General features: G+C 38.0%; 1 pseudogene; it reads right to left on the bottom strand.

The window, feature by feature from the left end:
• The window catches only part of Srek1-ps1 (splicing regulatory glutamic acid and lysine rich protein 1, pseudogene 1), a 61,286-nt pseudogene that overhangs the window by 14,031 nt on the left and 32,147 nt on the right, over window positions 1–15,108 (bottom strand).

The raw sequence follows: 15,108 nt of genomic DNA on the forward strand, positions 1-15,108 counted from the left end.
ACCACAAACAACAAGACAATTAAGGAATTGAGATAGGTGGGCTTTGAGTTTCTGAGCTTGGGGTTTAGGGAGAGACCATAAGGGGAGAGAAGAAGGTAGAGAGAGGAGGAAGCTGCCATGGGGGTAGGTAAATCATGAAAATGTAGCTGTGAGGGCTAGCCAATTGGAATTAAATGCTGCCCAGATGTAAGATGGCAATTTATAACAAGAATGTTGATGAGGAAGTAGATGCTAATAGCATATTTATCTACCCAGATCTACTGCTGATTAAAGCTTATTATATAAATCATATAAAGGTTGTGTGTCTTTTATCTGAGAACTGAAAGATTAAAGGACAGAAACCCCTAAGTGAAGGTAAATATTTACTACAACATTACTCATGGATGATATGATAATATACATTAATGACCTCAAAAATTCTACCAGAGAACTTCTACAACTGATAAAAACCACCTTCAGCAAAGTGGCTGGATACAAAATTAACTAAATAAAAACTCAATAGCCTTCCTATATACAAATGACAAATGCATTGAGAAAGAAATCAGGGAAATAACACCTTTTACCATAGCCATCCGTAATATAAAATATTGTGGGGTAATTAACTAAGTACCTGAAAGATCTGTAGGACAACAACTTCAAATATTTGAAGTTCTGTCATAAGAACTTGAAAGAAACTGAAGAAGATATCAGAAAATGGAAAGATCTCCTATGCTCATGGATCATTAGGATTAACATATTAAAACTAACCATTTTACCAAAGCAATCCACAGTTCCAAAACAATACCCATCAAAATTCACACAAAATTCTTTACAGACTTTGAAAAACAAGTTCATGTGGAAAAAAATAAAAGTCCTGAGACATCTAAAGTAATCCTGAACAATAGAAAAACTTCTGGAGGCATCATCATCATCCCTGATTTTAAGAACTACTACAGAGCCATAGTAATAAAAACCATATAATATTGACATAAAACAGATAGGTTGACTAGTGTAATAAACTGAAGACCCTGACATAAATTCACACACCTCTGAACACTTGAATTTTGATAAAGAAGTCAGAAATATACAATGGAAAAAATAAAGCATCTTCAGCAAATGGTGCTAGCCTAACTAGATATCTTCATGTAGAAGAATGCAAATAAATGCATATTTATAATTCTCCACAAAACTCAAGTTCAAGTGGATAAAAGACCTCAACAAGATATACTCAACCTGATGGAAGAGAAAGTGGGGGAATAGCCTTGAATTCATTGGCACAAGAGATAAGATTTTTAACAGAATACCAGTAGCAGTTCAAGTACTAAAATCAACAACAATTAAGAAATGGAACCACATGAAACTGAAACACTTCAAGTCAAAGGACACTGGCAATAGGACAAAATGGCCACCTACCAAATGAGAAAAGATCTTCACGAACTCCACATCTGACAGAGGGCTAATCCCCAAAACATAATAAGAATTCAAGAATCTAGACATAAACAAACCAGATAATTGAATTTTAAAAAGTGGGGTACAGATGTTAACAGAATTCTCAGCAGAGGAATCTCAAATGGCCAAGAAACATATTTAAAAATGTTCAACATACTTAGGAATAAGGAAAATGTCTTTATTCCCAGCACTCAGGAAGCAGAGGCAGACAGATCTCTGTGAGTACCAGTCAACCTAGTCCATAGAATGAGTTCCAGGATAGTCAAGACCACATAGGGAAACCCTGTCTCAAGCAAGCAAGAAAACAAACAAGAAACCCACAAATGACAGCTCATCCTGCCAAGTAAACCAAGGGGAAGACTTCTCTTCTCTACTACTGTTGGGAAAGAAAACTTGCATAGCAACATTGAAAAACAGTATGGTAATTTCTCAGGAAACTGAGAATTGATCTAACTCAAGATCTAGCTATATTAATCTTGGGTATCTAATCAAAGGACACTTCATCCTACCTTAAGGTTATTTGCTCAGCTCTGTTCATAGCAGATTTATTCATAATATTCAGGAACTGGAAACAACCTAGATGTCCCTCAAATGAAGAATAGATTTAAAAAAATGTGGTACATTTACACAAAGGAAAGTTACTCAGCTGTTAAAATGTAACATTATGAATTTTGCAAGCAAATGGATGGAACTAGAAAAAACTCCTCCAGAGTGAGGTAATCTAAACCCAGAAATACAAATATGGTATGTACTTACTTATAAGTTGATATTAGCTATAAAGTAAAAAATAATCATATGACAATACACAGACCCTGTGTCTTAGGGTTTTACTGATGTGAATAGATACCATGACCAAGGCAACTCTTATACAGACATTTAATTGGGGCTGCCTTACAGGTTCAGAGGTTCAGTCAATTATCATCAAGGCAGGAACATAGCAGCATCCAGGCAGGCATAGTACAGGAGGACTGAGAGTTCTACATCTTTATCTGAGAGCTGCTAGCAGAATACTAGCTTCCAGGCAGCTAGGATGAGAGTCTTAAAGCTCACACTCACAGTGACACACCTACAAGACCACACCTTCAAATAGTGCCATTCCCAGGGCCAAATATATACAAACCATCACATCGAGGGATGTTAAATAATGAGGAGGGCTCAAGGGAAGATCCATGGATCTCCCTAGAAGGTTATAGAGGTGGGGACAGAGGGATCAGATGTCAGGGGAGAATACTGGAGAGACAACTGGAATTGGGGGTGGGGGTAATCTTAGTGTTTTATTGCTGTGAAGAAATACCATGACCAAGGAAACTGGTGAGACCTATCACAGCAATATTGTAGTCACTGATACCAACTTCTGTCTTAGGGTTTTATTACTGTGAAGAGACATCATGACCAAGGCAACTCTTATAAAAGAAAACACTAAGTTGAGGCTGGCTCACGGTTTCAGAGGATCAGTCTCTTATCATTATGGTGGTTAGCATGGCAGCATGCAGGCAGACATGGTGATGAAGGAGCTGAGAGTTCTAAATCTTGATCCAAAGTTAGCCAGGAAGAGACTATCTTCCACAGGCATCCAGTAAGAGACTATGAATCACATTAGCCAGACTTGGAAAAAAAATTATATATAAGCCCAATAAGGCCACACTTCATAATAGTGCTACTTTCCATGGGTCAAGCATATTCAAACCACCACACGGGTCATTTCATGGGCAAGGTAGAGACCTAGTGCAATAGAAACTCCCAGGAATCTACTAGGGTGACACTAGTAAAGACTTCTAGTAATCATGGATACAGAAATTTATTAAACCATTTTCTGTAAGTAGAAAATGCTTCCAGTGGAGGAAGCAACCTAGCCACAAAACCTTCCAGTAAGATGGGGTGAAGGTGGTGCAGAGTGGGAGTGACCAACTAATGACTGATCCAACTTGAGACCAATGTTACAAGAGGGAACCCACCCATGACATTGCCTGGAGGCCAAGAACCATAGGCTAGATAGCCCAGAGACTTAGGATAGAACCAAATATGATGGGGAAAAAATTAATGAAATGATTTCTAGTGATACGCTGCAATAGTTGCATAATCATCAATAGAGAGGCTTCATCCAAAAATTGACAGAAGCACATGCAGAGACCCACAGCCAAATGTTAGGTGGAGTTCATGAATCCTAATGAAGAAAAGGAAAGATTGTTGGAGCCACAGAGATCAAGAACATCACAAGAAAAGCTCACAGAATCAATTAATCAAGGCTCATGGGGGACCACAGAGACCTAACCAACACTCAGGGAGCCAACATAGAGCTGTAGGGCCAAACTAGGTTCTCTACATAAATGTTATAGTTGTGTTGTTTGGTGTTCTTGTGAGGTTCCTTACAGTGGAAGTGGGGGTTATTTCTGGCTCCTTTGAATGCTATGGGGACTCTTTTCCTCATACTGTTTCTTTTTTCAGCCTTTATGTAAGAGTTTGTGCTTGGTCTTATTGCAACTTGATATGCAATGTTTAGTTGATATCCCTGGAAGGCCTGCCTTTTTCTGAAGGGAAATGGAGGAAGAGAGAAGGTGGAAGGGAAAGACTGGAAGGAGAGAAGGGATTATGATGTAATATATGAGAAAAGATTAATTTTTTTTAGACAATGACCTTCAGTGAGTTATGAAGAGATGGCTAAATTTTAAACAAAAGTAAACTTTTTTAAAAAGGCAACATCATCTCTAATATACTCACATTTTGTAAATTTTAATAGACAACAGTTCAATATGTCAATAAAAATGTCAAACGATAGATTTCATCAGTTCTCCTAGGAAACTGAGCACACAATGTAATTTTTAATAAATTTAAGTTAACAATAATGAACATGAGAATCAAGAGAGATATTCATTCTTTGGAAATTTCCAGGTAGTTAAGTAAACAGGTTTATATTGTATTTTTATGGTATTATATTACTTAATTTTTCCAAGAGTAAAACATAACAAAATTAAAACAAAAACTAGAAGGCCAGATTCTTTCCCTCCATTTATAGCTTCAGAATCTCTCTCATTCAGTCTCATATGAAAAATATTTGGTTGGATAAGAAAATACTTTGGAAACAATACAATGGAGGTTCTCTGGAATCTGGGAGAGTGACCCTAGCCAAGACTCCTACTAAAGGGTGACTCTGAGACTAAATCAACCATCTTCTATAACTAGGCAAGGCTCCCAGAATTAGAACTGGGACATCAGCCCAGTCACAAATCCTTTGACCTACAATCTCTCCTGCCAGGAAGATTTGCTGGGGTAATGATGGCACAGAACTTGTAGGAGTAGCCAATCAATGACTGGTCCAACTTGAGGTCCACACCATTAAAGGGAGTCCACTTCTAACCTTGCCTGAATGCTCAGGAATCAGAGGTTGGACTACCCAGAGACATATGATAAAAACGAACAAGATTAGAAAAAAAAGAGTTAATGAAATGATTCCCAATGATAATCTGCTATACTCATAGATTTATGCCTAGTCCAACTATCATCAGAGAGGCATTATCCAACATCATACAGGAACTGATAGGAGCACATACAGAAACCTACAGCCCAACACTAGTCAGAATCAAGGGAACCCACCAGAAGCTGGGAAGAAAGGATTGTAGGAGCCATAGGGGTCCAAGGCATTATGGGAATATGACACACATATAAACTAAGCAGAGCTCATAGAGGCTCACACACACACACACACACACACACACACACACACACACACACACGAAATAGTCATGTAGCTTGGTGTTCTTGTGGAACTCCTAACAGTGGGAGTGTGGAGAGGCTCTGACTATTTGTCTGCTCTTTGGACCCATTTCCTCCTATTGGATTGCCTTGCCTAGTTTCACACCTCATCTTATTGTAATTTGCTATACCTTGTTCAGTTGATTTTACTTGTGGACTTGCTCTTTTTTAAAGAATCTAGGGGAGAAAGGAGGTAGGTAAGTGGAGGAGGAAGAGTAGAGGAAGGGTAAACTGAGGCCTTGATGTAATATATGCTAGAAAAAAAGATGGGGAGGGAGGGAAAGAGAGGGAGAGGGAGAAGAGGGAAGAGGAGATGGAAGGAAGAAAGGAAGGAAGGAAGGAAGGAAGGAAGGAAGAAAAGAAGGAAAGAAGGAAGGAAGGAAGGAAGGAAGGAAAGAAGGAAAGAAGGAAAGAAGGAAAGAAGGAAGGAAGGGAAGAAGGAAGGAAAGAAGGAAAGAAGGAAGGAAGGAAAGAAAGAAGGAAAGAAGGAAGGAAGGAAGGAAGGAAGGAAAAAAGGAAGGAAAGAAGGAAGGAAGGAAGGAAGGAAAAAAGGAAGGAAAGAAGGAAGGAAGGAAGGAAGGAAAAAAGGAAGGAAAGAAGGAAGGAAAGAAGGAAAAAAGGAAGGAAAGAAGGAAGGAAGGAAAGAAGGAAAAAAGGAAGGAAGGAAGGAAGGAAGGAAGGAAGGAAAAAAGGAAGGAAGGAAGGAAGGAAAGAAGGAAAAAAGGAAGGAAAGAAGGAAGGAAGGAAGGAAGGAAGGAAGGAAAAAAGGAAGGAAAGAAGGAAGGAAGGAAGGAAGGAAGGAAGGAAGGAAGGAAAAAAGGAAGGAAAGAAGGAAGGAAGGAAGGAAGGAAGGAAGGAAGGAAAAAAGGAAGGAAAGAAGGAAGGAAGGAAGGAAAGAAGGAAAAAAGGAAGGAAGGAAGGAAGGAAGGAAGGAAGGAAAAAAGGAAGGAAGGAAGGAAAGAAGGAAAAAAGGAAGGAAGGAAGGAAGGAAGGAAGGAAGGAAGGAAGGAAGGAAGGAAGGAAAGTTCTCCATCTGCTAAAGTAGCCAATAAAGTAAAGTGACAGAAAGCAACTAGGGACATCTTTTGGCAACTAGTGAATGCACTCAGTTGAGAGGCACTAGGGAAGTAGATGTTGAGCCTAGAAAAGCATTTCTCTCAGTGAATTTCCGGAGAAATCTGTGTTTGGGTTTTATGATTTGAAGCACAAATAAACTTTCTTAAAATTAGGGAAAAAAATTTTTTTTATTAACTTGAGTATTTCTTATATACATTTCAAGTGTTATTCCCTTTCCCGGTTTCCGGACAAACATCACCCTCCCCCCTCCCCTTCCTTATGGGTGTTCCCCTCCCAAACCTCCCCCCATTGCCACCCTCCCCGCATAGTCTAGTTCACTGGGGGTTCAGTCTTAGCAGGACCCAGGGCTTCCCCTTCCACTGGTGCTCTTACTAGGATATTCATTGCTACCTATGGGGACAGAGTCCAGGGTCAGTCCATGTATAGTCTTTAGGTAGTGGCTTAGTCCCTGGAAGCTCTGGTTGCTTGACATTGTTGTACTTTTGGGGTCTCGAGCACCTTCAAGCTCTTCCAGTTCTTTCTCTGATTCCTTCAACGGGGGACCTATTCTCAGTTCAGTGGTTTGCTGCTGGCATTCGCCTCTGTATTTGCTGTATTCTGGCTGTGTCTCTCAGGAGAGATCTACATCCGGCTCCTATCGGTCTGCACTTCTTTGCTTCATCCATCTTGTCTAATTGGGTGGCTGTATATGTATGGGCCACCTGTGGGGCAGGCTCTGAATGGGTGTTCCTTCAGTCTCTGTTTTAATCTTTGCCTCTCCCTTCCCTGCCAAGGGTATTCTTTTTCCTCATTTAAAGAAGGAGTGAAGCATTCACATTTTGATCATCCGTCTTGAGTTTCCTTTGTTCTAGGGATCTAGGGTAATTCAAGCATTTGGGCTAATAGCCACTTATCAATGAGTGCATACCATGTATGTCTTTCTGTGAGTGGGTTAGCTCACTCAGGATGATATTTTCCAGTTCCAACCATTTGCCTACGAATTTCATAAACTCGTTGTTTTTGATAGCTGAGTAATATTCCATTGTGTAGATGTACCACATTTTCTGTATCCATTCCTCTGTTGAAGGACATCTGGGTTCTTTCCAGTTTCTGGCTATTATAAATAAGGCTGCGATGAACATAGTGGAGCACGTGTCTCTTTTATATGTTGAGGCATCTTTTGGGTATATGCGCAAGAGAGGTATGGCTGGATCCTCAGGCAGTTCAATGTCCAATTTTCTGAGGAACCTCCAGACTGATTTCCAGAATGGTTTTACCAGTCTGCAATCCCACCAACAATGGAGGAGTGTTCCTCTTTCTCCACATCCTCGCCAGCATCTGCTGTCACCTGAGTTTTTGATCTTAGCCATTCTCACTGGTGTGAGGTGAAATCTCAGGGTTGTTTTGATTTGCATTTCCCTTATGACTAAAGATGTTGAACATTTCTTTAGGTGTTTCTCAGCCATTCGGCATTCCTCAGCTGTGAATTCTTTGTTTAGCTCTGAACCCCATTTTTTAATAGGGTTATTTGTTTCCCTGTGGTCTAACTTCTTGAGTTCTTTGTATATTTTGGATATAAGGCCTCTATCTGTTATAGGATTGGTAAAGATCTTTTCCCAATCTGTTGGTTGCCGTTTTGTCCTAACCACAGTGTCCTTTGCCTTACAGAAGCTTTGCAGTTTTATGAGATCCCATTTGTCGATTCTTGATCTTAGAGCATAAGCCATTGGTGTTTTGTTCAGGAAATTTTTTCCAGTGCCCATGTGTTCCAGATGCTTCCCTAAAATTAGGGAAAAATTTTTAAAAAAGAAATATATCCTAAAGATATCCTAAATTGAAAAATCAATGGTGTCTTTTATGCAATTTTGACTCTTGAAGAATAGTACCTTAATGCTAAAGGAACATGCATTTTTTAAATCAAGGGAATAATTTGTGTCTATCAAATGAAATCCTTCATTTACATAAGCTTCTCAGAAAAGAATTATTATTTCCTCATTTGTTCTGGGGGGAAAAAACTAATCACCTGGATCTTACTGTGTACTCATACCTTAGAATTTCAAACCACTTATAAATAATGCATTACAACATTTGAAAAGGCAAATATCACCATGTGATTAGTGTAAGCGATAGCACTCTCTCTCTTTGATAAATGAAATGGTCCTTTAAGGATTTATAACTGGTGGAACATTCTTGACTTTTAACTTAGTATTTTTTTAGTTGATAATGTTGTTCTTCCTATGGGGTTGCAAACTCCTTCAGCTCCTACAGTCCTTGCCCTAACTCCCTCATTGGTGTCCTTGTCCTCATTTCAATGTTTGGCTGTGTACATCCTCATCTGTATTGGTCTAACTCTGGCAGAGCGTCTCAGGGAACAGCTATACAAGCTCCTGTCAGCATGCACTTCTTAATATCAGCAATAGTGTCTGGGTTTGGTGACTGTATATAGGATGGATCCCCAAGTGGCATAGTCTGTGAATGGCCTTTCCTTTAGTCTCTGCTTCACTTTTTGTCTCTACATTTCCTTTTGACAGGAGGAATTCTGGATTAATATACAAACACCAAACCCAGATACTATGGCAGGTGCTAAGAAGTGCTTGCTGGCAGAAGCCTGATATAGCTATCTGCTGAGAGGCTCTGCCAGACCCTGACAAATACAGAGATGGATACTGGCAGACAACCATTGGACTGGATCCCCAATGGGGGAGTTAGAAAAAGGACTGAAGGAGCTGAAGGGATTTGCTATCCATAGGAAGAACAGTATCAACCAACTAGATCCCCCAAAGCTCCCAGGGACTAAACTACCAACCAACGGGTACACATGGAGGAACCCATGGCTCCAGTTGCATAAGTAGCAGAGGGTGGCCTTGTTGGGCATCAATGAGAAGAGACACCTTTGGTCCTATGACCCAGTGTAGAGGAATACCAGGGCAGGGAGGTGGAAGTGGGTGGGGAGGGGAGCACCCTCATAGAAGCAGGGGGCAGGGGGATGGGATAGAGGGGAAACTGGGAGAGGGGATAACATTGAAATGTAAATAAAGAAAGTACCCAATAAAAAATAGGCTTTAAAAAATTAAGTCACAGTGATGATTATAATAATGTCTACCTCATATAATTATAAATATTGAGTTTTCATAGAAAAATCATAAAATCATAAGGTAGTATTTTAGTCCATTTAAGGATTTGCTATTGTTATTTTTCAATGTATTATCATGCATTCAAAAAGATGAAAATAATGATGCTATCTATGATTTGTCCATATGTACGAACCTTTGTTTTCAGAATAGTGGATGTATCACCTCATTTTATCCTGAGAGCAATAGGCTTGATAATAATGTCGTGAGTAAAAAATAGATGATGATTTGATAGCTAAAAGAATATTTATGAGGTGGGTGGGTGGCCCCATCACTCATAAGGGTCTATGCCTATCCACTGGATATGGTCTCTACAGGTTCTAAATCCTCTTTGTTGGGTATTTCTGCTAATGTCCTCCCTGTTGGGTCCTAGAAGTCAGTCTCTTGTGTCCCTGGTATATCATACCAGACCCCCCCAAAGCTCCCAGGGACTAAATCACCAACCAAAGATTACACATGAGGGGCCCCCGTGGCTCCAGCTGGATATGTAGCAGAGGATGGCCTTATCAGACATCACTGGGAGGGGATCCTCTTGTTCCTGTGGAAGTTCGATGACTCAGGGCAGGGGAATGCTAGGGTGCTGAAGCAGGGATGGGGGGAAAGTGCCCGGAGAAGTCAAAAGATGGTGACAAACAGTATGTGCTCTTGACCTAGACCCTAGCTCATGTTTTTTGAATGTGCAATGACAAAAACACAATTAAAAAACAAATGCATGATGAACCTGGTCTATTTCTGGATGACTTGATTGCATTATATCATGCAACTTCAAAGAAGCCTTGATCTGAACAAGCAACATGTACTTTGTAGTATGCATGTTGACGCCACTAATAAACCTTCCTGAAACTCTTCAGCTCAGATCTGAGACTGTTGTATGTTACTAATTTGCTGGATTTGCCTATGAGATGGCTCATTAGGCAAACACACTCTCCCTCAAGCCTGATGATTTGGGTTTGATTCCCTGAACCCACATGGTGGGAGGAGAAAACCAACTCAAGTAAATTGTCCTCTGACTGCCACACATGGATGTGTACACATAAACAAGCATGAATTAATAAAGTCAATTAAGTTTTCTGCTCTTACAGAAACATGATAGTTTAATACAGAAAATGAGAACTTTTTATAATACTTGGTGCATATCAAATTAGTTTATCTCTTTGAATGAATATCTGGTTTTTAAAATTGCTCTTTAAATTGATGATGAGTTTTAGATAAAATGGAGAACTAATTCTGGCTTGTGATTAGGAAATTAGTCCAGGAAGTTCTGAAATGACCCTAAATATACTACTGCCATTCTGTGCTATGCATTTAGATGGCACATATTCTCGGCATTAATAGTTCTAAAATCAACATTGAACTCTGAAAAATATGCAAAATGGTCCATATCCTTCAGTCTGCAATATTTGGCTAAGATTTAACTATTCATATAAAAAGGAATAGGCATATACATCTAATTAGTATGCAAAATTATTCATTTTTAGTGAATGGTAAAATTATGTGTATACTAAAAATGTTTTAAATTAAAAAATTGAGTAATTAGCAGTAAATATTTGATGTTTTGTGTAACAAATTTATTTCTGGGGAGATGCAATACAAACTTTCACTCACCCCAGAGAGGAAGCCAACAACAAATAGAAGTACAGATCCCACCAAAGACCAACTTGGAGAACCAAGGAGTTTTATTGGGAAAACTTATAGGAGTATGAATGAAGGATTATTTTCAGAAACATAAATGACTCAGAGACTCAAATAAGTTCCCCAGCATGGGTAACCAGTTCATAAAAACTGGAAAATGTGGAACAAACTGCACAGCCTGCATATAGTTCAAAGGGTTGGATAGTGACTTGTCCAAATGACTCTGGTCCAAACCTCTCCCAGCGGTTCAGCTGGTTTCTGTTTATCCCAGGCAGCAGGTCTGGTTTCAGAGTCTTCTTCTGGGCTTTGCCTGTCTGAGATTCTCTTTTGCAGCTCAGCTTCTCTTACTCTGGTAGCTTTCAGATGTGCTGTCAAGCTGCTAGTGTATGATTCACATAGAGCAGGGGATTCTTAGAGTTTTCTACCATTTAAAACCCTTTCCACATAAGAAAAAGGTGTGTGACCCTGCATGTAGGTGTTTAAATAGGTAAGAGGAACACACGTCATGTAAAGTTTCATTGGAACAATCCAGAAGGCTCCTTAAACAGGAAGGTAACCAACTCAATTAGCTTCAAGAAATCCCTGAAACTGAACAAGTTCACTACGCCACTCCCTACCAGATCAGTCTAGTCATTAGACTGATTATCCTATGAACCAACGTCTCTTGACTCCAGCCCTTTGATTCTTAGGTGATAGCAAGCACTTTTTATTTATTTTAACATTATAAAAATATTTAGAATATATATATATATATATATATATATTCTCCTAACCTTACCCTGTGATTCTTAATGTCAAATTAATCCATTATTTGAAAGATCATTGTAAAAATATTGATATGGTTCTTTGTAACCTTCAGTTCACCACTACTCAATATCTCACATTTAAATTCACCTTAGAAAAGATATAATTTGTCCATTAAAATATATTAAATTTGAAACAGAAATTTATATAATTTTGACAGATTGTGCAAACTGTAAAGAACCAAGCTTTAAAAATAACTAACAAAAACTGAGATTCATAATGTTTATAAAGATCTAGATAAGTAGAAAAATGACATACATTATTGTGGCTTTAGAAATTATTTTAAAGAAAACAAAATTTTAGTGCATTCAAGGATAGGTTTGATGAAAGTCCATACTTGAGTAAATGGGAAAAAAATCACACACACACACACACACACACACACACACACACACACACACACATATGTGTGCGTGTCAGTAAAATCTGAAAGCTTTTCAATATATAAGAACATTCAAGTGCTAAAATAAAAAATCAATTTTTAAAATTTTGATGTCAACTTAGTTTCAAGCAAACTATTAGTAATATTTTATTGCTACAACAGACAGTCATGACTGACCAGGAACTTTTAGCCAGATTTTGTCTCCTCATTATTAAAAAGGAAGCTGTATTTCTGTAGATACACTCAGGAGAGCAGTGAAGTTGCAAACCTTATATAAACTTCTGCTCTGAAAGCAGTCACTGTATTCTGAAAAAGCAAAAATAAAAACAGTTGCCAAACAATGGAACAGCAACAGTAAAGGAAGCAGAACGACAAAGCAACTACGTACATCTCAGAGCTGGTGTGTCACAGACTGAGAATGCTACCTCTTGTGAGAAGAGAAGACTCATATAATCAACAAACTGAGTCAGAACGCAGAGTGCTACATCAGAGGGGGGAGACTGGCTCAGTGCAGAAGGCATGGAGAGTAAAGCAGTCATGCTCAGCGTCTACACGTAGTGTCAGTGTTTCCAGAACAACCTAGTTAAAACAGTTTTGATGCCCTCTATCCCCCATTCATCTTAGTATCAGTTGCTTTGTTAACTTCTGAGTTGTTCTCCGACAATGAATGAACTGTGGAAATCAGAAAGGATTGTGGAGACCCAGAGATGTGGAAGGACCCCAAAGATCAGGAAAGATTTTAAGCCTAGATCTTATAAAATGAGACACTTACATACAAAAAGCTGTATATGTCTTCAAAAAGAAGTTAGACCTTGAATTGTATGGTCCAAAATCACTGTCATAGAAACAGTTCTTCAGCACTGTGGAATTTGGAGTGTGTGTGAGTGTGTGTGTGTGTGTGTGTATGTGTGTGTGTGTGTACATGCACGCATGCACACGCATTCAAACACCAATTATGGTTTACTACATATGTTATAATAATTCTTGAGTTTGCTAGGATACATTTTTGTCTCTAGTTTTAGTTTTTATTTATTTTTTAAAATTATTTCTCTTATGTTTGAGATTATAATACAATTACATTATTTCTACCTTTTACACCTCTAAACCTTTCCATATTCTTTTCATTGCTTTATTTGAAATCTATGGCCTTTTTACATTATAGGTAGATAGATAGATAGATAGATAGATGGATAGATAGATAATCTTAATCCATCCATCTATGTATCTATCTATGTATCCATTTATATATGTGTCTGTCTCTCTATTTACATATCCTTAATGCATACCATGCCTAGACTATATAATGTTGCTTGTACAGAATATTTTTGTGGTTGACCATTTGCCATTGGGGAGTCAGTGGCTGTACTCTTCCATTTTTAATTAGGAAATAATACACTAAATTGTTCACTTTTAGGACTAAAGAACTAGTTCTTGCTACAGATTTATATTATTATAATATAATTAAAATACATTCTGAGAATAAACCTGCTTGGAAAATTAGTTTGATTATCTTTAAACTAACTAGAAATGGTTATTTAAAACTAATTTTGGAAAATAATCAGTAACAGAATAAGAAATTTCCTAATGAGTCATTCAAACAGTGGAATACCCTCCTTTTGAATTCTACTAAGTGTATTATTTGTCAAATTCAAAGACTGTACACCGAGAATTAGCTTTAGAATGTTTCTTAGAAAAAATATATAGTTAGGTAAGGAATCTGTGAAGGGAAAGAAAAAACTCTAAGAAATTAAAATGCATAAGAGTTCACTTGAAAATCACTTATAACTCAAACCAATCCCAAGTTTTAGCCAAACATTTATTATAAGTAAAAAAATAAAGAATTATTTCATTATGTGTTAATTTAAACCAGTATATGTCAACACATTATTTACAGATCTATATATTCATCAGCTATCCTCACAATAGTATCAAACAGCACTACGGCTAGCTGAGGGGTTATAAAGAAAGCCTTTCTACTCTACAGAGCTTAAGCTCTTCCTCAGTCTTCTGAGATCCCTGGCCTACCTAGAGTTGTTTTCTCTCAGGAGTGATGGAGATGCAAAAGAACAAAGATGCCAGGCAAGCACTCTTTAGGACTCAAATCAGAGATACTGCGATCCATCCACCAAATCTAAGTCACACAAAACCAGCTTTACAGGGAGAGATGGGAAAGAAACTTTACCAATAGGAGGCATAGCAAACTTGCAAAATCTGTTGAAGAGTAAATGAAGATTGATACTTACATCTGCTATCAACAGTATTATTTTTATTGCTAAAAGCTGGAAGATTGTATATATTTTCCAACCAACCTTCAGACTCAAAATAAATAGAATCTATTTATTGAAAAAAAAAAACCTTAACCATCTAATTATGTATTGATGCAGTCATCCTTTAAAGATAGTGACATTTTAACATTCAAATCATAGTACCTAAAACAGATAATCTTAGTAACCTTTATGTTGTTCTGTCCACAAGCAGAAGAAATGAGATCTGAAGTAGAATATGTATGCACATATACATATAGATCTCAATTTTTTCTAGCCTATCTAGTCAATGAGAAACAAATGGCAGATGTTATGACTACCTACAATTTAATGATGGAAGAGGGTACCATTTCAACCATCATTTACTTCAGATAAGAGGTTGTTCTAATGCTGTTTTTTGAAGAAAAGGAGATTTGTCAACACAGAAAGCCTGGCTCTGCATATTATAATATGACAACATCCTTTTGTCTACAATAATCGATGACAATCATGCATTCTGTCACACACACACCTGTAAAGAGCTTACAACTCTACAGTCGCAGCATAAATCCCACCTTTCCAAAATGCCCGCCTTAGACTCTACAGTAGTTGTTACCAGGGAAGAAATGTGAAAAGTCATCGAACACAAACATTCACAGAGGAACACAAACCCTCAAATGCA

This window comes from Rattus norvegicus, chromosome 9, assembly GCF_036323735.1.
Source record: "Rattus norvegicus strain BN/NHsdMcwi chromosome 9, GRCr8, whole genome shotgun sequence".
Classification (NCBI taxonomy): Eukaryota; Metazoa; Chordata; class Mammalia; order Rodentia; family Muridae; genus Rattus; species Rattus norvegicus.